We start from the raw sequence: 22,846 nt of genomic DNA, 5'->3' as shown, positions 1-22,846 counted from the left end.
TAGATATATATTTACTGCAGTTTTTAGTGCAAGAATGCCTTCTTGCACTGAAGTAATTTGATGTAAACATGGGCACTGAAGTTCAAAGGACAGAACTAATTTTCTTTTTTGCCATAGATTTCAGCATAACCCCAGACAAAGAACAAACCATTACAGTATGGTGGCATAACTGAAGACACTTGTGTGCAGATCAGCTGAGATAAACAGGTTGCTGTTTTCTTTAAAACTGCCAATAACACTTCCGTGGCAAGAGATCTGCTGGTATGGGGATGAGTGCGTTCCCCATGTTTTGATTCCTTAGAGTAACACTCAATGAACCATCATGGCATTTTCTGAAATGGCAAAGAATCATCGAACAAGTTGTTCTTGCCCTCAGCTAGTTCTAGTATTGTTGATGGTGTGTCTGTGTTGCAGGGATGTAGCATAGTTCTGTAATGATGATATATTTTAACATTTTATGAATGTTCTCTATAAATATTTAACCTAAGCATGTTCCTAAATGTGTACGTTTAGGCAGATACATACTTAAGCATGTCCTATAGAATGTTGGTGGCCATACAAGGAAGCATACCCATATAAGGAGTAATAATGGTATGAAGTTAAATACAGTTGGCAAAAAAAGTAATGTGTATTAAAACATATATTTGGTATTTGGATATTATTTGTCTATGTTTACATGGATATCAGCATAGTATCATTAGAATGTACATGGATATGTACATAAATAGGTGGCTTAAGATTTGTGGAGAAATGCTCTTACATAAACTATGAGTATCTGTCTGTTTGGTGTAATGTTCATCAATAGTAGGCAGATATACAAAATTGTATAATGTGATTATTATATATTGAAAGGTTGTAAGTAGCTGTAATATTTTTGTATGGGTATTTCAGTTCAGGACTTAGTTTGTCTGTGTTGAGGTGGTGGTGGTTTTTTACTGGCATGTCTTGGTAAAAAGTCTAGGAACTGATTGTATCAATAAGACAAAAGTGAACTGTGGGAAGCAGAATATTGGATTTCACTGCCTGAGGGATAATAAACACATCCATTCTGGAGTACAGTTTGTGAGGTACAGAAACAAGATTTTGGCTTTAGTGTTTCACCATGTCAAGCTCTTTCATTAGGATGACAAAGGTAAAATCCTGGTTACTTTGAAGTCAGCAAGTGCATCCCCACATGAAAGGGCATGCGGTTGCCATGGCAAAAATAGCAGTGGCATGTGCCCCTGCATGTGGTGTTGGCATGGGGTTACCCCCGCACATGTGGCAAAATGTCCCGGGTCGGGTAGCGGAAGCTGGGGCTGTGGCAGAATGCCACCTCTGTCTCTCCCCAAAAACTCTTCTTTGTGACAAATTAGTTAACATGTGCCCTGCAGATGGCAAACATCTGATCTCTTTAGGTACCCTTAGTAGGATACATTCCTGAGGGAGGGGGGAAACCTGCTCCCTCTGCCTATATGACTGACATCACATACCAGGGTGAGGGGCTTAGGATCCCTGTTGTTCTAGAGACCCTGTGAGTCTGCCCAGCAACTGGTGATGCATTTCAAATTGGTTGGCTGACAGCCAACAGGTGCTGGCCTCCATTGGACCAGGTAAATGAGGTCAAAAGGGCAGCACTGCCCAGGAAGAGGGGAGTAGCCATGATGAAAACTCAGAGAGATAAGAGATGGACCATCTGAAACTTCCTTTCTCTTTAAACTCATGATCAATGAACTGCCTGCCTCCAGAGGGAATCTCCACCTGCCTCTGGCTGATACTTGTGAGTAAGCTACCTGAAATCTAACTAGATATATAGCTTGCAGTAACTCAGATGTGCGATCAAAGGCTACCTCAGCCACCCTATTTGCTCTATTGGATTTATCTGATACTGCTCAACCCTGTACCTTATTGCAAACCTACTCCTTGTAGCCAGTGAAGTTGTCCTTTGTACCTATTGTGGGAGACTTATTGGGAGTGGGTCTAGATTATGCCTTGGGGTTCCTTTGGCTCGGCTAATTGAGGGAGACCATTGTTTGTGCTTCAGACTGAGGGAAACACCCCAAGTTCTTGAAGTGGGTTGAGCACCCTCAAAGACTACTAGGTCTGTGTTTCCCAGGGGGCACAATGCCAGGATCAGACCCAACCCTGGGTGGTGGCAGCACTACCCCCAGGCTAGCAGGCGTGCTCCAGGAAGGGGGTTTGCTAGACATGAGGTGCCCCCTGGGAGGTACTCAGAGCCTGGAAGATGGTTGGTTGCAGTGAGGTAAGTGGCTCATGCAGGAGCACCCCCTATTGGCCCACCGCAGGGGTCAGCACCTGTGGTGGCACAAGCAGCCTTACCTGAGGTCCTGGGGGCTTCCCGGAGCAGCACCAGCTGCAGTCCAGCTGCTTGGAGCCTGGCCAGCAGCCAGAGCATGGCTCTGGCCAGCCAGGCTCCCTTTCTGTGGTGCATGCTGCTGCTGCTCATGCTGCACCACTTTTTTCAGCCAGTGTGCTTTGGTGTTTTTGATACTGGGCTCTCCTGGTGTCAACTCCACCCCCCCCCAGCCACGCTGCTAATTAATGGTGCATATATTCTGTGTGTGGTTTGTGGTGCCTCAAACTGCTTTGAGATGCTGCAAACAGCATGTGCATGGTTGTGGGGGTGTGCTCAATAGCAGCTTTGAGTTTCTTGGAGCCAGGATTATACTCTAAATTATTTGAGACTTTCTGTATCTGTTATATTTGGGACTCAGTAAAAAACCAAAAACAAAACCAATCCAAAAACAAAATTCTAACCCAATGATTTTAAGAGAATGTTGATAAATCACCACATGGATTGTTAAAAAAAGTAATATTCTAAAAAAACCCCAAAACCGAATGGTCTTCAGTTGGGGCTCAGATGTGTCAGCACCTGCTATCTCCAAACTACCCTGGAATTGACTTTCTCCTAAACTGATCACCTGAGTAGGTCCTACGAATAGCCAATGAATAAAATATTTCTGCTTTTATAAGTGGATAAAAATGGAACATAGAGATCACGAGACTTATTCAAGAATGTGAAGGTATCCAGATCCACATATGGAACCATAACCTATAATAAAGTAGTGATTTTTTTTTGGTTTGCTTTTATATATAATCTATTTTTTTATCTATTATAATATAGTAGTGATTTTTTTAAAATCTATTATAACATAGTCATCTTTGGCATTAATGTAACTAGATTCAGGCGAGTTGGAAACTAGCCCTGGGCACTGATACAAAGAAGGTGCCAAAATGGTTGCTTTGGGGAGTCTGTGCTGTGGTGGCAGCAGAATGTGTTGCTTATGTGCTATAAGATTGTGTGGCAATGCATCTTTGAGTGCTTGCCACTTTAAGGGCTGGAGGCAGGCAGCCAGCAGGTGCTTGATTAGGGTAGCCATTTTAGGACCCAGCACACACAGGCTAGGGCAGCAGTCTGCTGCTAGCAGCTGAGGAAGTACATTAGCTGGCTGAGCTACTGCTCCTGGAACAACTTGGAGGTAAGGGCAGGAACTACGGGGATGGCTGGAGGTTCCTGGTCCTTTGCATGATCTGAAACTAGCCTGCTGGTGAAGGGGAGTCTGGTGGGACTGTCTGTGGTGGGACACCCCCCAAGAAATACCAAACCAGGTACCCCCCCAGTGAAAGGTGGGCAGGGACACCTTAATCCTGGCCCCCACCATCTGGTGGGTAGTGTAGAGAGTTGTAGTAGGGGGCAGGCATGCTGATGAAGAAGCACCTGAGCCCAACAGGGGTGTAAGACCTTGGAGGCCTGAGAGCGAGTAGTTTTTTGTGTGGGCCCATGCAGAGTAGGGTGCAACTGGGGCACCTGAAGGACTGTGCCAGTGGGGTACAGAGTAGTGCTACAGAGGCTGGCTTGAAGGGCTGTACCAGGGGCGTACTGAGTAGGGCCAAAGGGGCAGGCTTCAAGGCTGGTACATGGGCCAACCCCAAGTGTGTGAGTAGAAACTAGTTGCCCAATGAGGGGCTTGGGACAGAGGTACAAGGTGACACCACGTAGAGTAGGTGAACTAGCAGGATCTGAAGTTGCTGCATGGTAGTGCCGGAGTGTGAGTAGTAAAGCCTGATGACCCAAAGGGAGCAAGGGCAATAGAGAGTGGCCCAGTACTGGGCAGAGTGCAAGAAGCTCCTGTGAGAGGGGGGCAGCATGAGTGAGTGTGGGTGAATAAGGCCAACAAAGGACTGAGTTTGCTATGGCCTCAGACTGGGGAGCAGTAATAATCTGGATGCCATCTGCGAGGCATGGGCCATGGTGTATGGGAGGTACAGAGCCATGGATAGTGCCCCATGGCATCAGGGCAATGAAAGGCATGATGACATATTAAGCAGGATACTGCCCATTCAAGTCATAGCAGGCTAGTCAGGGCACCCTAGGCAGGTGGGTGGGCTAACTCAAGATCTAGCCCCAGGAAAGCCCCCTGTCACAGATACTTTGGTGTTCTCCAGCACTTGGTCTGCTTCCAGCCCCTGGTTCTTGGGCATCTCTGCCCAGAGTGCCAAAACTTCTAGCTACATCCACTGATCTTTGGTGTATGCTAATACTATACAATATTTAGATTGAAATAATAAACAGACCTAAAGAGAATGCAGTAAAACATCTGAAATGCCTGCCAAACACCTGCTTTGAACAATACAAAAATAAACCAATTCTAATCAAATTTAGCTCCATGATTTTGGGGGCAGGGGGGCAGGAGTATTTTTTTATGTCAAGTATTAACTTGAAGCAGATAATAAGGACCAAGTTTTAAATCCCTCAGAAGTTTTTACAAAAAAATGACTAGTCCCCAGTGATGATTACCTGCCATAATGCTAGGATTTTCTGGGAGAGCTACAAAGTATTAGGAAGCAAATAACCCCTGGCATAACTTCATTGACTCAAGTGTTTTGGTCCCAGGAGACAGCTCTGACAGCAGCACCAGGGTTTTATTATTTCTTTACTTACTAATTTTCTTGCTTGCTGCATTATAAACTGATTATGTACAGGCTGATCCGAGTACTTAAAGATAGAGCTAATTTTCCTTACAATGAAGAAGTTGGCAGTAGACAGGTACTGAGTAATCAATTTTTCATTTAGGAATTTGCTTTTCTTTGTGTAGCGTTTAGTTTTGATTTTTATTGCCATTAACTTTTGCATTTTCTGTTCTTCCGGATGGGCTGAGATGCTTGGGAAATAACAGAGGAATGGAATTGTTCAAATGGCTTCCATAAAATGATTATAAGAAATTTAAAATAATTCGGTAGCATCTGGGCAAGTAGATCTCAGCATGAAGTACCAGTTAGTGGCCATTTTTAAGTATGAGGTAAAACGTGCCTTTTCCATTTTTTCTTCTTTTCTAAAGAAAATTGTACTTGATAAATGAAATATTTTAAACAAATGATCTAGCAAAATGATGTGTGTTGAAGAAGGCTGTCTAATTGTGTATTTAAATATTCCTTATAAGTATATGTGACTGGATCTTGTTATGCTGCCCTGGACTATACTAATTTATATAAGATGACTAAATGTCTGACCTAAATTTTGCAAAATATCGTGTCCCTAAACCTCTTGGAGAAGGAGATACTTACTTACATCTGACACCTTATAAGTAACTTGGATCAGATTATTGATCGGCACTGTATATGTTGTTTTCCAGTGGGAGGATGAGATGGCGAGGTTAATCCATTATTGCAGCCATCTACCACTGGAAAGCAATAGCATTAATGATGCTGGTTTTCAATAGCTGATTTATATTGTCTTGCAGTAAATAAAACTTACTATTTTGTCACCACAATATTTAAAGCAATGCCATCAAGGCTGACAGGCACCAAATTTGACCTGTTGTAATGTAGTTGCTATCAGGTGAACATCTAATGAAAAAGTGTTAATCTTTAAACCTGAGATTTAGGCTAGGGATTGTCATCTAGGGAGACCTGGTACCCTCGGGTGTCTTGGAATCTTTTCAAAGGTGTCATGCGGTGCCACACAATGTTAGCACTGTTAGGTGTGCAGCAATGATTTGCATGATGATACCAAACTTTGGGGCAAAGCATCCACACCAGAAGAGTGATCCAGGCTGACCTGGACAGGCTCGGCAAATGGGTGAACAAGAACCTGATGTTGAGGTGTTGAGGGAGCTAGCTGGGGTTATTGCAGGGCCCTTGGCACGGCTTTACGAGCCCTCATGGCGCTCAGGCCAGGTGCTGAATGACTGGAAGATAGCTAACGTGGTCCCCATCTTCAAAAAAGGGAAGAGAGAGGACCCGGGCAACTATAGATTTTTTTCATAGATTTCATAGACATTAGGGCTGGAAGGGACCTCGGGAGATCATCGAGTCCAGCCCCCTGCCCAAAGGGCAGGAAGTCAGCTGGGGTCATAGGATCCCAGCAAGATAAGCATCCAATTTACTCTTGAAGGTGTTCAATGTAGGTGCTTGAACCACCTCCGCTGGCAGACTGTTCCAGACCTTGGGGGCTCAGACAGTAAAGAAATTCTTCCTTATGTCCAGCCTGAAACCGGTCTTTCAGGAGTTTGTGACCGTTCGACCTCGTCATCCCTTGGGGTGCTCTGGTGAACAGACGTTCCCCCAGATCCTGGTGGTCACCCCTCATAAACTTATAGGTGGCCATCAGATCACCCCTGAGCCTGCGCTTTTCCAGGCTAAAGAGTCCCATGGCTCTCAGCCTATCATCGTAAGATCTGTTTTCCTGACCTCTGATCATGCGTGTGGCTCTCCTCTGGACTCTCTCAAGCTTCTCCACATCCTTTTTGAATTGTGGAGCCCAAAACTGGACGCAGTACTCCAGCTGCGGCCTCACCAAGGCCGAGTACAAGGGGAGAATGATGTCCCGGGATTTGCTCGAGAAGCATCTATGGATGCACACCAGCATTTTGGTCGCTTTACTAGCCGCAGCATCGCATTGGAGGCTCATGTTCATCTTGTGGTCAATGATGACCCCCCAGTCTCTTTCTTCTGTAGTGCTAACCAACGTAGCACTGCCGAGCCTATAAGGGTGCTGCAGGTTTTTCCTCCAAGGTGGAGAACCTTGCATTTATCGGTGTTAAACACCATGAGGTTCTCGTCTGCCCATTTGCTGAGCTTGTCCAGGTCAGCCTGGATCACCCGCCTATCTTCTGGCGTGGATGCTTTGCCCCAAAGTTTGGTGTCATCGGCGAACTTGGCCAGTCCACTCCTGACTCCAATGTCCACATCATTAATGAAGATGTTGAACAGTATGGGTCCCAGGACAGAGCCTTGAGGGACCCCACTGGTCACAGGGCACCATGATGAGTGACTGCCATCAATCATAACCCTCTGGGTCCGACCACGAAGCCAATTTCCCAGCCAGCGGATCGTGGTGGAGCCAAGACCACAACTGGCCAGTTTGGCCAAGAGGTGATCATGGGATACCAGATCAAAAGCTTTTCTGAAGTCAAGATATATGACATCAATCTCTTCTCCCTTGTCCAGGTGATAGGTCACCTGGTCATAGAAGGAAATGAGATTGGTCAAACAAGACCTACCCGCAACAAACCCGTGCTGGCTGTCCCTTAGAATGTTAGCCTGGGCCAGTCCATCAAGGATGGCCTCCTTAATAAACTTTTCTAAGATCTTCCCCAGGATAGAAGTCAGGCTAATGGGCCTGTAGTTAGCCGGATCCACTCTCCTCCCTTTCTTGAAGATCGGCACCACATTGGCCTTCTTCCAGTCTTCGGGCACTACACCAGAGTGCGAGGAGTTTTCAAAGATCCGTGCCAGGGATTATAGGCCCGTCAGTCTTACCTCTATCCTTGGGAAACTCTTTGAGAAGATCCTCAAGGAGCACATCTGTGATGGGCCGGCTTCAGGGATGATGTTCAAGGGCAACCAGCACGGTTTCATTAGGGGCAGGTCATGTCAGACCAACGTGATTGCCTTTTATGATCAGGTCATGAAGGCATTGAATGCAGGTGTCGCCGTGGACTTAGTCTTTCTAGACTTCAGCAAGGCCTTTGACACCGTCTCCCACCCCATCCTCATTTAAAAAACTAGGCGACTGTGGCATTGATGCCTACACAGTCAGATGGATTGCAGATTGGCTAAAGGATCGTACTCAAGAGGCTGGTGGTGGATGGGTCATATTCGACATGGGGGCGGGGGGGAAGTGAGCAGTGGAGTCCCCCAGGGCTTGGTCCTTGGGCCTGTGCTGTTCAATTTCTTCTTCAGCGATTTGGATGACAGGGTGAAATGCAACCTGTTTAAATTTGCCGATGATACCAAAATTTGGGGTGAGGTGAGCATGCTAGTAGGGAGAGAGAGACTGCAGCAAGATCTGGATAGGTTACAGAAGTTGGCTAACATAAACAGGATGCATTTCAGTACTGACAAGTGCAGGGTGCTGCACTTAGGCAGTAGAAACCAGCAGCACACTTATAGAATCGGAAACTCCCTTCTTGAGAGCATGGAGGCAGAAAGGGATCTTGGAGTCATTATTGACTCCAAGATGAACATGGGCCAACAATGCGAGGTCATGTTTGGCAGGGCTAACCGGACCTTGTTGTGCATCCACAGGTGCATCTCAAGTAGAGCCAGGGAGGTGATCCTCCCCCTCTATGCAACGCTGGTCAGGCCACAGCTGGAGTACTGCGTTCAGTTCTGTGCGCCCCATTTCAGGAGGGATGTGGACAACATTGAAAGGGTCCAGAGGAGGGCCACCCGCATGATCCGGGGACAACGGGGTAGACCCTACATTGAAAGACTGAGGGACCTAAACCTGTTCAGCCTTCACAAGAGAAGGCTGAGGGGGGACCTGGTGACTGTCTATAAACTCACTGGGGGAACCAGAAGGGTTTAGGGGAAACACTGTTTCCCCTAGCGCCCCCTGGCATGACAAGGAACAATGGACACAAATTATTAGAAAGTAGATTTAGATTAGACATTCGCAAGAACTATTTCACAGTTAGGGCGGCTTGGAGCTGGAACCAAGTTCCTAGGGAAGTGGTGCTGGCTCCTACCCTGGGGATCTTTAAGAAGAGGCTTGATGCCTACCTGGCTGGACTCATTTGAGTCCAGTTTTTCTCCCACCCAGGCAGGGGGTCGGACTTGAAGATCTACAAGGTCCTTTCCAACTCTACTTCTGTGATTTCTGATGGTGTTTAACCTTCTGATGCAAGGCTCTCCACCTTGGGAAGAAAAACCTGCAGCATCCTTATAGGCTGAGCAGTGCTACGCTGGCTAGCACTACGGAAGAAAGAGTCTTGGGGGTCATCGTTAACCATAAGATGAGCATAAGCCTGCAATGCGATGCTACGGCTAGTAAAGCGAGCAAAATGCTGGCTTGCATCCAGAGATGCTTCTCGAGCAAATCCTGGGACGTCATTCTCCCCCTGTACTCGGCCTTGGTGAGGCCGCTGGTGGAGTACTGCATCCAGTTTTGGACTCCACAATTCAAAAAGGATGTGGAGAAGCCTGAGAGAATCCAGAGAAGAGCCATGCGCATGATCAGAGGTCAAGAAAACAGACCTTACGACGACAGGCTGAGAACTATGGGGTTCTTTAGCCTGGAAAAGCGCAGGTTCAGGGGTGATCTGATGGCCACCTACAAATTTGTCAGGGGTGACCACCAGGATCTGGAGGAACGTTTGTTCACCAGAGTGCCCCAAGGGATGATGGGGTTGAACAGTAATAAACTACTACAAGACCGTTTCAGGCTGGACATAAGGAAGAATTTCTTTACTGTCCAAGCCCCTAAGTTCTGGAACAGCCTGCCAGCGGAGGTGGTTCAAGCACCTACAATGAACACTTTCAAGAGTAAATTGGATGCTTATCTTGCTGGGATCCTATGACTCCAGCTGACTTCCTGCCCTTTGGGTGGGGGGCTGGACTCGATCTTCTGAGGTCCCTTCCAGCCCTAATGCCTATGAAATCTATAAACCAGAGATTTCAACTATGAATCTGTTATGTTAAACATCCTGACCTGTTGTGGTCTTTCTGAGTATGTTGCAATAAAATAATTGTAGTAAAAAACAAGTAAAAACTAAGTTCTGGCATTTTCAAGAGGTACCTCCAATATGTTGAGGGGTGCCTCAAATCTTGAAAAGGTAGAAACCTATTGACTTAGATGTTTCTCTGGCCTTGTACTTAGAGATGACACTAGGGAGTGATCCAAGGCATTCCCTCCCTCACTGTCTAAGCACAGTTACTCTAGTGCTCTGTACACCATCTAGTCTAGACATGAGGGGTAAAACCACTAGAATCCTACTCTATGGGCAGCAATTATATTGAAAATCTAAGATGATGAATGTGAATAATTCAGGAGCTGTAGGGCTGTGGTTCTTCAGTTGCCCTGGCTGCAAACACATGTTCTAGTTACTCTGCCTATCTCCTGATCTGCTAATGTACTTCTTGGGAACTGGCATGGAAAAGGAGCAAATGTGAACACATGTTGGACGTGTCTATATGAGACAATTAACTGTGCAGTAGCATAGTTTACTGTGTAGTAAGTGGCTGTAGTAGGGATGGTCTGCATGGAGTGGGCAGATGACAGGGAGGCATGCATCCAGGCCCCAATGCACTGGGGGAATCCCAGGGCATGGAACTCTGCCACTACCTGGAGGGGGAGGTGGGGGACTCATGCATGCAGAACATGATGTTCTCCAGCATGTCCTGGAGGGTGCTGAGCACCTCCAGAATGGCCTTCATGGCAGTGGCCTTGCCCACGCCAAATAGGTGGCTGACATATCGCAAGCTGATAGGTGTAACCACCTTGAGCAGGGTGAGGGCCAGGCGGGTGTCTGCAGGCAGGGGCAGCTGCATGCTGGTGTTCTGCTGCTTTAGTTGGGTCCAGAGCTGCTCCAGGAGATCCCAGAAGGTGGTCCAGGTCATTCAGAAGGCCTCTACCCACTGCTCATCATCCCAGGTATGCTGGATGATGTGCCACCACTAGTACTGGTTGGCTCAGCGGGCCCCGAGGCAGCGGGGTTGAGGCCCAGGAAGGTGAGGGTGGCCTTAGGTGGTGGCATCTTGGAGCCCATTGTCAGTATCCCTGGTGGGTCTGGTCAGGTAGATGGGGTGGAGGTGGCAGGTGCATAGCAGTAGTCCTGGGGTAGCATGCGTCAGGCAGTCACTGTGTGTGAGGGAACCAGGAGAGGTGAGATGGCTGTGTGCCAGGTGGCAGTTGGTGCAGTAGGCCAGCAGGGCCAGTGCAGCAGCCAGCAGGAGCCCAGGGCACTGGTCGTCTATGCCAGGTGCAGGGGCTAGAGCAGCCATACCATGGGGAGGCAGAGGCAGTGAGGAGAGTGCTGCTGCATGCTGTCCCTGTGCTGGGCTTGCGCTGCCCAGATCTGGCCCCTGGCACTGGTTCCTCCAGCCCACAGAGCTCCCTATGACTGTGGGGATCCCCACAGACTGTGGCACTGCATGCTAAATTTGATATGAAGGTAATGTGGGACCTGATCCTGGTACATGGGGCTGGGTTGAGGTGTCATGGAGCCCCAGTCCTGGTCCAATCCAGCCTGCTGAGCAACCCTGCACCATTCAAGTAAGCTTGGGCTAAAAAAGTTCAGTACTACTGCCGTAGTCCATCCTTTTCACATCATTCTTCTCTTTATATCCTTTTACTGGATCTCCATTTCTATCTTCATTCTCAATGGCCTTTATGGCCTATCCATAGCATAGACTCATAGATTGTAAGGGCTGGAAGGGACCTCACAAAATCATTCAGTCCAACCCCACTTGCACTAGGTAGGAAAGATAACTGGGGGTCAAGTGACCCCAGCAAGGTGACTGTCAAGTCTCCTCTTGAAGATTTCTAGGGTAGGTAATTGCATCACCTCTGGAGGAAGCCTGTTTCACAGTCTGGACATGCTAATGGTGAAGTTTTTCCTACTGTTAAGCCTAAAACAGTCTTCCAGGAGTTTGTGGGCATTACTCCTGGTTTTTCCCCGAGGGCGCCCTGGTGAACAGTTGTTTGCTGAGCCCCTGATGTAGAGGTAAGCTGCTACCAAGTTCCCTCTCAGCCTTCTCTTTTTTAGGCTGAAGATTCCCAGGTCCATCAGCCTTTCATCGTATGGCTTGCAGTGCAAGTCTCTGATCGTATGGGTGGCCCTTCTCTGGACTCTCTCAAGCTTTGCCACATCCTTGCTGAAGTGCGGTGCCAAGAACTGGATGTAGTACTCCAGCTGCAGTCTCACCAATGCTGAGTAAAGCGGAAGAATAACTTCCTTGGTTTTGCTTGAGATGCATCGATTGATGCATGTCAGAGTATTATTTGCTCTGCTGGCTACAGCATTGCACTGACAGCTCATATTCATACTGTGGTCTATTATTACCCCTAGGTCCCTTTCAGTTATGGTACTGGTCAGTTTGGCACTGCTGAGCCTGTAGGTATGTTGGGGATTGTTTGTCCCCAGGTAGAGCACTTTGCATTTCTCATTGTTGAATTTCATCTGGTTCTGATCCGTCCAACTTGCCAGCCTGTCTAGGTCCTGTATCTGCAGCCTCTCCGAGCATGACCATGCTCCCACATAACTTGGTGTTGTCTGTGAACTTGCCCAGTGAGCTTGTCACCCCTACATCCAAATCATTGATGAAGATATTGAAAAGACCTGGACCAAGCACCAACCCCTGGGGGAAACCACCGGCCACTTCTTGCCAGGACAACACAGATCCGTGCATTGGAACTCTCCGGGTCCTACTCCGCAGCCATGTTCCTACCCATCTAACTGTCATGCAGTTAAGCCCGCAATCCTCCAATTTTCCTGTGAGATCATTGTGGGATACCAGATCAAATGTCTTTTGGAAGTTAAGGTATACAGTATCAACCTCCTCTCTCTTATCTAGGTGGTGAGTCACCTGGTTGTAGAAGAAAATGAAATTGATAAAGCAAGACCTGCCTGCAAGAAAGCCATGCTGGATGTCATTCAGAATCCTACCTTCTGCAAGCCTATGATACATAGACTCCTTAATGAATTTTTCCAGGATTTTCCCTGGGATAGAAGTTAAGCTAATTGGCTTATAGTAACCCACGTCCTGTCTCCTCCCATTCTTGAATATAGGCACAACATTGGCCGTCTTCCAGTCCTCAGGGACCTCCCTGGAGTGCCATGAGTTTTGGACAAGTTTCACTAGGATTTCTGTGATGACTTTAGGCAGCTCTTTCAGCACTCTTGGATGAATTTCGTCTGGTCCTGCTGACTTATATATGTCTAATTTTTGTAATTGATTATGCCCCAGTTCAACATCAGTAGTAGGAAGGCGATCATTCCCACCACGCCTATTCTGTGCCCTATCTGGAGTGATTTTCCCCTTGGCCCAATGAAATACCAAAGCAAAGTAGTCATTCAGGAGTTCAGTTTTCTTGTGAGTGTTGGTAACCAGCTGTCCTGAGTTGTTGACTAATGGCCCCACATTCCTGTATGTTTTCCTTCTGTTCCCTATATACCTAAAGAAGAACTTCTTGTTGTCCTTGATTTCCATTGCTAATTTAAATTCACTTGCTACTTCAGCTTTTCTAATCTGCTCCCTACAAGTGTGGGCTGTTGTACAGTCCTCCTTGGGAGATATCCCATCTCTCATTCATAGATGTAGGAGCAGAAGGGTCCTGAGCAGATCATCAAGCCTGACCCCCTGCCCTGGGCAGGGATGAATACTGGGTTCATATAATCCCTGGTGAGTTTAAGCTCATATGATCCCAGCTAGGTAATTATCAAGTGTCCTTTTAAAGACCCCTAAGTTAGGAGCCAGCACCACTTCCCTTGGAAACTGGTTCTAGATCCTGGCTGCCCTGACTATGAAGTAGTGCCTCCTGATGTCTAGCCTGAACCTACTCTCAATCAACTTGTGGCCGTTATTCCTTGTTACTCTGGGCGTTGCTTGGGGGAACAGGGTCTCACCCATTCCCCTCTGTTTCCCCCTGGTAAGTTTATAGAATGGCCACTAGATCCCCTCTCAGCCTTTTCTTGTGAAGGCTGAACAGGTTCAGGTCCCATAGCCTCTCCTTATAGAGTCTGCTCTGTTATCCCCTGATCATGTAAGTGGCCCTTCTTTAGACATTCTTGACACTGGCCACATTCCTCCTGAAGTGCAGCACCAAGAACCGGAGGCGGTAATCCAACTGTGGCCTGACCAGTGTTGCATAGAGGGGGAGGACCACCTCCTAGGACCTGCTTGTGATGCATCTGTGGATACATGAGAAGGTGCGGTTAGCCTTACTGACCACATCCTCACATTGGCAGCCCATGTTCATTTTAGAATCAACAAAGACTCCAAGATCTCTTTCTGCTACTGTGCTTTCGAGAAGGGAGTTCCCCAGCCTATAGGTATGCTGCTGGTTCTTTCTGCCCAAGTTCAGTACCCTGCACTTGTCAGTATTGAATCCCATCCTACTAGCATTCACCCTAGGGTTCGCCCAACCCTGTAACCTGTCCAATTGTATCCTGTCCCTCCTTTCCAGTGTGCCCACCATGCCCCAAATCTTGGTGTCATCGATAAATTTGAACAGGGTGCTTTTCTCCCCCCTCATCAAAGTCGCTAATAAAGAAATTAAACCTGAGGACCAAGCCCTGGCGGACTTCACTGCCCACATCCCTCCAGATGGAATATGACCTGCCCACCACCACTCTCTGGGTGCAGCCCCCTAGCCAATTTGTGACCCATCTGACTGTGTAGGCATCAATGCCATAGTTGCCTAGCTTTTTAATGAGAATGGGGTGGGAGACAGTGTCAAAGGCCTTCCTGAAGTCCAGAAAAACTGCATCCACCGTGAGACTTGCACCCAAGGATTTTGTGACCTAATCGTAGAAGGCAATCAGGTTGGTCTGACAGGATCTGCCCCTAATGAACCCACACTGCATCATCACCTCTTGAGCATCATCACCCCGGCTTGTCCCTCACAGATATGCTCCTGGATAATTTTCTCAAAGAGGTTCCCCAGGACTGAAGTAAAACTAACGGGTCTATAGTTGCCTGTGTCCTCCCCCCTCCCTTTTTTTGAAAATGGGAACCACATTGGCCTTCTTCCAGTTTTCTGGCACCTGGCCAGAGCACGATGAGTGCTCGTAAAGCCATGCCAGGGGCCCCGCGATGACCCCTGCCAATTCCGTCAGCACCCTGGGGTGGAGAGCATCTGGACCTGCTGATTTGAACATATCCAGCCCCTCCAAAAGTTCCCTAACTTGGTTCTCCCTGACCCTAGGCCTGGTGGAGTCTCTCCTGAGTCTGTCCTGAATCCTGATGGGGGAGATGTCCAGGTCTCTGCTCAGAAAAATGGAGGTAAAGAATTTGTTTTAAAAGTCTGCTTTTTCATCTGGTGCAACCACCAGATTGCCAAGCATATTCTGCAGGGGCCCCACATTGCCTGGTGCTTTCTTTTTACTCCCTATGTATTTAAAAAAAGGATTTTTTGTTGTCCTTGATCCTTGTTGCTAGCCTTAGTTCCATCTCTGCTTTAGCCTTCCTAACAGCCTCCCTACAGAGTCGAGTGATGGAGTTATAATCCTCTTTGGTAATATTCCCTCCCTTCCACTGGATGCACACCTCCTTTTTGGCTCTCAGGTGTTCCCAGATGCCTTTGGTGAGCCAAGGGGGCTTTTGAGTACTCTTGCCCCCTTTGACTTACATTGGGACCATCATACCTTGGGCTCAGAGGATAGTCTCTTTAAGGAATCTTGAACACCTAGTTCCCCCTACTCTCCAGGACCACAGTTCCTGTCCTATCAATGTGCTCAACTCATTGAAGCTGGCCATCCTGAAGTCAAGGGCTACTGCCTTGCTGCAGGCCCTTGACACCATGCGTTGGATAGGGAATTCTAGTAGACAATGATCACTATTGCCCAGGTGGTCAAGAACCTGGAGTCCCCTCACCAGGTTGTTGCCTGTGGCCAGGACCAGGTCCAGAAGGGCATTCCCCCTGGTGGAACTGTGCACCTCCTGCATTAGGTGGAAGTCTTATATCTCAGCAAGGAACCTACACGAGCAGTCAGACCTGGCTGACTGCTTCTCCTCGCAAATGTCTGGGTAGTTTAGATCACCCATGTTGGCCACATCCTTTGACTTAACTGTCTCCACGAGCTGACCCAAGAATTCCCGGTCCATCTCTTCCCCCTGGTTGGGTGGTCTGTAGTAGACCCCCACTGTTAAGTCCCTTTCCCCATGACCCCCTTGTATTTTGACTCAGAGCACTTCAGTCTGCCCCTCCTCTGACCCTATCCTGTTAGTTGAGGGCATGTATTGCTCTTTGATGTAGAGCACCACACCCCTACTTTTCCTCTCCATTCTGTCCTGCCTGTATATTCTGTAGCCCCTAATGTTTACTGCCCAATCATGGGTTGAATCCCACCAGGTTTCAGTGAGCCCTACTATGTCTGGGTTTGTACTAGGTATCCGGAGGGCAAATTCCTTCTGCTTATTGCCCATACTTTGAGCATTAGTATAAAGGCATTTAAGGCCTCCTATCGGTGCAACCCCCCCCCGGGTTCCTAGGACCATCTGGACCCTTGTCACTTACCTGGGTACTTCTTGTGCCTGTCACCTGTCTTGTCTGGGAGGTGTCCTCCTGTGGCCCCTTCCCCCAGCAAAGCTAGTTTAAAGCATGCCATACGAGATCAGCCCACCTGGAAGAAAAGACATGCTTGCCTTTAGGGGATTGGTGAAGCCCATCCCACCTGAGCATGTTGCCTGCGTGAAAATGTGGGTCGTTGTCCAGGAACCCCAGGCGGCCTGCCTGGTAGCACCAACTCTGAAGCCACTGGTTAACCTCACTGTTGCAAGCCTCGTGTTGTCATCTGTGTCTACTTACTGGGAAAATAGAGGAGAATACCAGCTGTGCCCCCATCTCCTTGAGCTTGGCCCCCAAGGCCTTGTAGTCCTTCATAATGTGGTCTGGATTGCTCCTAGCTGTGTCATTTGTTCCCATGTGGATTAGGACCGTGGGGTACTGGTCCAAGGGTTGAATGAAGGCTAGGATCCTCTCTGTGATGTCCTGAATCCAAGCCCCAGGCAGGTAGCAGATCTCCCGTGCCATGGGGTCAGGTCAGCAGATGGGACCCTCTGTTCCCCTCAGGATGGAGTCTGGAAGATGACAAGGACTTGGCATTTCTTCCTCCTGGTGCTCCTTCTCTGTGCAGTCTGTGTCATGCGTGTAGTGGCACCGTCCCCCCTGGAGATACCTTTATCCTTCTCCAAGGCTGCCAGGGCCTTGTATCTGTTCCCAAGTTGTACCTGGGGAGCCTCCACCATGCTAGCCCAAGCAGCCCTGATTCTGGTGGGCACCTTCTGCTACTCCTCTGTTGTGCATCTCTCCTGGGGGGTCTGTAGGCAGGAACACTGGTCCTACAGTGAATGGAAGTAGGTGTCAATCTCATCCTCTATAGCCCTGATCCCCTGTAGCCTGCTTACCTCAGCCCGGAGCTCCCCCATCTGCTTCTCCAGGGCCTGAAGTTGGGCACAGGAGGGGCAGCTGAGGGAGCCATGAGACCCCTCTCCCACCACTGGCCCCCGGCTCCCCACCAGGCCACCCCTACAGATGGGGGCAGAGGGCTGCTGACCCCCCCATCAGCTCCATCTGGATGGAGGCCTCAGAGAAGCCCAGGGTGGGTGGTGCCACTGGGGCAGGACCCCTAGCAGCTGCACTCCATGTCCTTACCATGTCTGTGGAGCTGTGAGTCTTCCTCTTTCTCTTGCTGGAGGCTCCTTCCGGGTTACTGCTGCATGCCTGCCTTGCGTGAATGCCAGTGCAAATGCCGGCGTGCCCTTACAAATTGCACTCTGTTTGCACACAGCTTGGGAGCATGGCTCCCTGCTGGCTCAGTTAAGAGGGATGCAGGGGGCTCCCCCTCTGGATCCTCTACAGCTATTGCTGGCTTCCCTGCCCCACTTATCTTTCAAGGATCCGCCGCCACCACCTCTGCCTCTGCTGGTGAGTACAGGGGGCATACATGTGCTGGAGGCACATGTGTCCACTCCAGACTCAAGCCCCAACAATTCAATTCACCACCAAGATATTTACTTCTGCCATCTGCTGGCTCAGAATGCCACTCTCCCTTGCCCAAATACTGTTTTCTAACAAGTACCTGTATATTTTCTCCCAAAATACCTCTCATGTTTGCAAGAAAGAACTCATAAACACCTATGAGCTACAGCATTATTCTCCTGAAAACTCCCCTCTGCCCTGATTCCTATAAAATTGCCAGTGGTTAGGCTGTTAATGCACTGAGACCAGTACCTGTCATGGTGATCAGTACTGTCTCATTGTTCTGTTCTGTTCCCCCACATGCCTGTATCTATCTTTTTGTCTCTTGTCTTATACTTAATTATCTCCTTGTTCAGCATTTGTACCTTGTCTAGCCCAATGGTGTCTTGGCTCATGAACTGAGCTTTTAAGCACCAGAGTAATGCAAATTATGTTTGTGGCGTGCAGAGTGAAGGGCTGACACAAAAAAGTGTCTCTCTCCCCTCCATCTCAAATAGCTTCTTCCTTGTTGGGTGCCCCCCTTGAATCTTTCAACATGGAACTTGTACCGCTGTTGACATTTGCTTTTGAGTTTGGCCAAAAGTCCAAATTGCTAAATGGTCTGCAAATATGTATGCAAGTTCTGTGACATGCTTGCAAAGAGAAGGTTGCATTTGTTCAGGAGACTGTATATGCATACAAAAATTATTCTGCAGATTTAAATTCTAGGAATTGCAAAAAGGTTTACCCATGGGGACAATGAATGTACTTTTGGAGGCTCTGAATGACAGCTGATTTGTACATATCCTGTTTTTAGGGAGACATTTCATGCAGATTTGTATCATGCAGTGGCTGCCAAGGATCTTTTACAATCTAGTGACTGAAGGATCTGCTAATTAAGAAGCCCTTAATTAGGTTTTAAATGATAAACTCTAATAGTTCCAGTGCAGCTGTTATAAACTATCCAGTAAATTATACCCAGTTGAAAGAAGCCATAATTATGTATTTATATAACAGACTTCAAGGACTATGAAAGATAAAGATTTTTTTTATATCCACAATTAGAAAAATATGAGAGCAACAATCGGCCTCTTAAACCAATGAAAGCAAGGGCATTGAGTTAATCTAGAAATCTGGTACTGAGTCTTACAGTCATGGCACTGTCATTTGTTTTGTGGGGTTTCTTATTTATAGTGGATAAGATAAAGATGTACTGTCAGCTAGGATTTTATCCTTTTCTAAATTTCCTTGCTTTTCATATGCAACCTTAATGATACTTCAGCTAACTTTTATGTGGTTTTACTGTTTTGCAAATCCTAGCCAGAAGACTCATATTAGCTAACATATGCCAACTTCTTTCTTTATATGCTGACTTCTGGAGGTGTTAAGCGCACAGAACTTCTATGAAGTCAGTGGGAGTTGAGAATGCTCAGTAGTTGGCACTATTGAACCGACATGACAATTTTTACAGCAAACCTCAGTCAGGAAGTGTTGGTTTAGTACTGTACTGCTCTTTATCAGACATTCACAGTTACATCCTTACCCTGTCAATCTCCATTTTGAAAGAATTTGGGCCTTTTGCAGCTGCAGTAGGTCTGAGGTTCAGTTAGGGGTGCTGCTTTCTGTGTCAGTTCTTGCAGTAATGTCAACAGAAAGCTTTTCAGTATAGTGGCCCTTTTCTGTGAGCTCAATCCTGCCGTGGTGAGGTCACGAGAGGTGCTGAGACTGGTACTGAACACAGATACAGTACTTAGGCCATTGCTGAACTGAGCCTGGATTGAACAAGTAAACATTTTTTTATCATTTGTAATTGAGAAATACTGCATGAAGCAAACTAAGGACAATTTTGATTGTGAATGTTATGGCGAACTTCAAAGAGTATTATATTGGGCCAATATACTTTGCCTTTTAGATGCTACATTTGGCTTTAGTGAAACTACCCTTGTACTTAAAGTTAACTCAGTACTTAAGTACTTTGCTGAATCAGGGCTTAAGGCATTAATTAGAACTTGGCTCATATTTACTTGCAGGACTTTTTTTTAAGTCTTCAGTGCTTGGAGGTTTAATTAGTATGCAGATAACCTCCTTGTAGCAGGGAGTGGCTTCTGTCACTGAAGATACTCAAACATCAAGGGTAGTACACTAGGCAGGAAGGAACCCCCTGAAGGCTTTCAGCCTTTGTGGAGAATAATGATGTATGAGACAGGGATTCCTTTGGAACCTGAAGGATACATGACAGACAGAATAATATGGGAGGAAAACACTGTCTTCACAATTGAGACTGATGGTCTCATCTTGTCTCCTTGTTATTGAGAATGAGATGAGTTTTCTTATGAAGGACTTCATTTTGTGGCAGGTTCTGCATGTTGGACACACTGCCCTCAGTGGTTGCTTTCCATCCAAGGTGCACATATTGACAGGAGCCAAGGAACCCTTTGTGGTGGCATTTCAGTTTAAACCTAAAATTCCTTTCAGCATTGAGATGCATGTTGTCAGGAATGACAGCTGCAACTAGATAATCTTATACCCTGCTTTCCCATCTCAAATGACTAGCTAGAGGGGAGAAAACCCAGAGTGCTACAGGAGTGTCAGCTTTATGAATCAGCTTTTCTAGTGCTTTATTAATTTCACTTTTCAGTGGTTACCACATGTTTGGAAAAGACAATTGATTTGTATGGATCTATGTAGGATGGAGAAAAGCTGGAACTAAAGGAAGTGTGAGCTGACAGCAATGCAACAGTGCTAACTGACAGATAGCAAAGGCACTATTTAAAGACACTTTTCTCATTCTGTTAATTTTTTTTTAAATGGCCTTAAATCTATCCTTGTTTTGCCAATTTCAGAAAGGAGAGTTTTCATACATATTGATTTCAAAACAATTAATTGAAATACCTGATGCTTATTATAAATTATCTGATTTTAAAATATGTATTTGTAAAATACCAGATTCTTGTGTAAGAAATGGAAAAACAGCTGGTTCAAAACTCCTCGTGCAGAATTGCAAAGAACCCCCACTATAATTTGCAGCCATGAAGTTTGCTTTTGCAATTTTTTTTGCACCTACAGCAGTCTGATTGTGGGTACGAAACTGATAGTCAAGAGGTAGAAATAGTCCAATTCACCTCCATGACTCGGTGGGTGCAAAATTGTAAGCACAAATTGCACCCACAAGTAGATTGTTTTAGCTTCAGCCCTTTAAAAATTCACCACCCAAAGTGTTTGCAGCACAGTTTAGAAAACATATTTTTCTTGCATTATGCCCTGACTCCTTAAATTCCTGCAGAACTTGGACCTTACTGTTAGATTTTTAGAAAAATAAACATATGCCATGGTGAAGACTCAGACATGAATAAAAGCTGATGTCAATCTTAAAGCAGACATACAGCTATACATGTAGAAGTGGTGAAACAAAAGCAGTCTGAAATCTCCAAGGTGTGTTCTTCCTTTTTTAGATCAAAATAGTGCTGGTAAAGAGGTCAGTGGCACATGTACATGTTGTAACACATGGTGCTTCTTAAAGCAGTTACAGAATCAATTGAACAGATAAATCTAGCAAACATTAAACATCTCTGGTTCAACGCAAATAATAGGCAAAGCTGAAAAAAGCCTGCTGACAAGAAGAGTGGGTGTTGGTGGGTGAGTTGCTGCAGTTTTAGAGCTGTTAAGTGTAGGTTTTTTAGCATTTTCATTATTTAAAAGTGAAGTGGTAGTTTCTTCACTCCTTCTGAAAAGTTAATAATTTACTCTGAACTATAGGGTAACCCACACTGATTGAACTGATTTGTAAAGCACTTTAAAGTGATTTCAGGCATGTATATAACTCCCTGTCTCTAGACTTCATGCTGTCTCAACTCTGTCCTTTCTGGATATGTCTACACTGCACCACACATAGGTGTATGTTTACATGCTGTAATATGTAATACAAGTACGAGGCCCTGGCAACTCTGGAGGAGAAGGAAGGAGAGGAGGAAACCGGAGAGGAGGCAACTCCATGCTCTCCACCTTCTGAGCAGGCCGAAGGAGCTAAGCAGGCAAGGAGGAAAAAGCGTCGAGTGATCATCATAGGCGACTCTATCCTGAGAGGTACAGAGGGCCCCATCTGTTGCCAGGACCCCTCAACATGCGAGGTCTACTGCCTACCTGGAGGAAAGATTCAGGATGTGAAGGGGATGATCCAAGCCGTGATCCAGCTCACCAATTACTACCCCATGGTCCTAATCCATGTGGGTACTAATGCAGCCAGGAAAAGCCCTGATCACCTGATGGTGGACTACCATGCTCTGGGGTGTGTGCTAAAGGAGATAGGCGCACAGGTGGTTTTCTCTTCTATCCTACCAGTGAATGGATGTGGGAGACGGCATGCAAAGTGCATCGCAGAGACCAACTGGCGGCTTCGGGAATGGTGTCTCAGGGCAGGCTTTGGCTTCCTCGACAATGACCGGGACGTCACAACGAGAGACATGCTCGGATGGGACGGGCTCCACCTTTTCCCCTAAACGTAAGCGTGTGTTCTCTTCTAGGTTGGCGGATCTCCTCTGGCGGGCTTTAAACTAGGCTTGTTGGGGGAAGGGGAAGACAAGGGCGGAGGAAACATCGGACTGCCAGACCAAGCAACACCCACAACTACAGCCCAGCCTAGGTCAACGAGCGGAACATAGACACAGGTAAGCAACAGGGGCCAGGGCAATGTTGTGATTAGGGGGCCAATACACACATCCACAGAAGGCTTCAAATGCCTCTACACAAATGTTTGTAGTATGGGAAACAAGCAGGAGGAACTCACCCTCCTGCTAGCTGACACCAACCTGGACATAGTGGGGATCACTGAAACGTGGTGGGACCCAACGCATGACTGGGCGGTGAATGTCAAGGGCTATAGGCTGTACAGGAGGGCCAGGATAGGAAGGAAAGGTGGGGATGTGGCACTACATTAAGGAGGAA

The 22,846-nt window shown here is 47.0% G+C and overlaps 1 long non-coding RNA gene across 1 annotated transcript in view; it reads left to right on the top strand.

Annotated features, from left to right (window-relative positions):
- LOC149859765 (uncharacterized) overlaps window positions 1-22,846 on the top strand; it is a 117,541-nt gene that overhangs the window by 80,603 nt on the left and 14,092 nt on the right. The window contains exon 2 of the long non-coding RNA XR_016443579.1: window positions 22,426-22,569. This is a non-coding gene — a long non-coding RNA (uncharacterized LOC149859765). The remainder of the gene's footprint in view (window positions 1-22,425; window positions 22,570-22,846) is intronic.

Source organism: Crocodylus siamensis, chromosome 7, assembly GCF_052110815.1.
Source record: "Crocodylus siamensis isolate JL-2025a chromosome 7, ASM5211081v1, whole genome shotgun sequence".
NCBI lineage: Eukaryota > Metazoa > Chordata > Crocodylia > Crocodylidae > Crocodylus > Crocodylus siamensis.
Note: the sequence above shows the minus strand (reverse complement) of the source record. Positions and strands in the feature narration are given on the sequence as shown.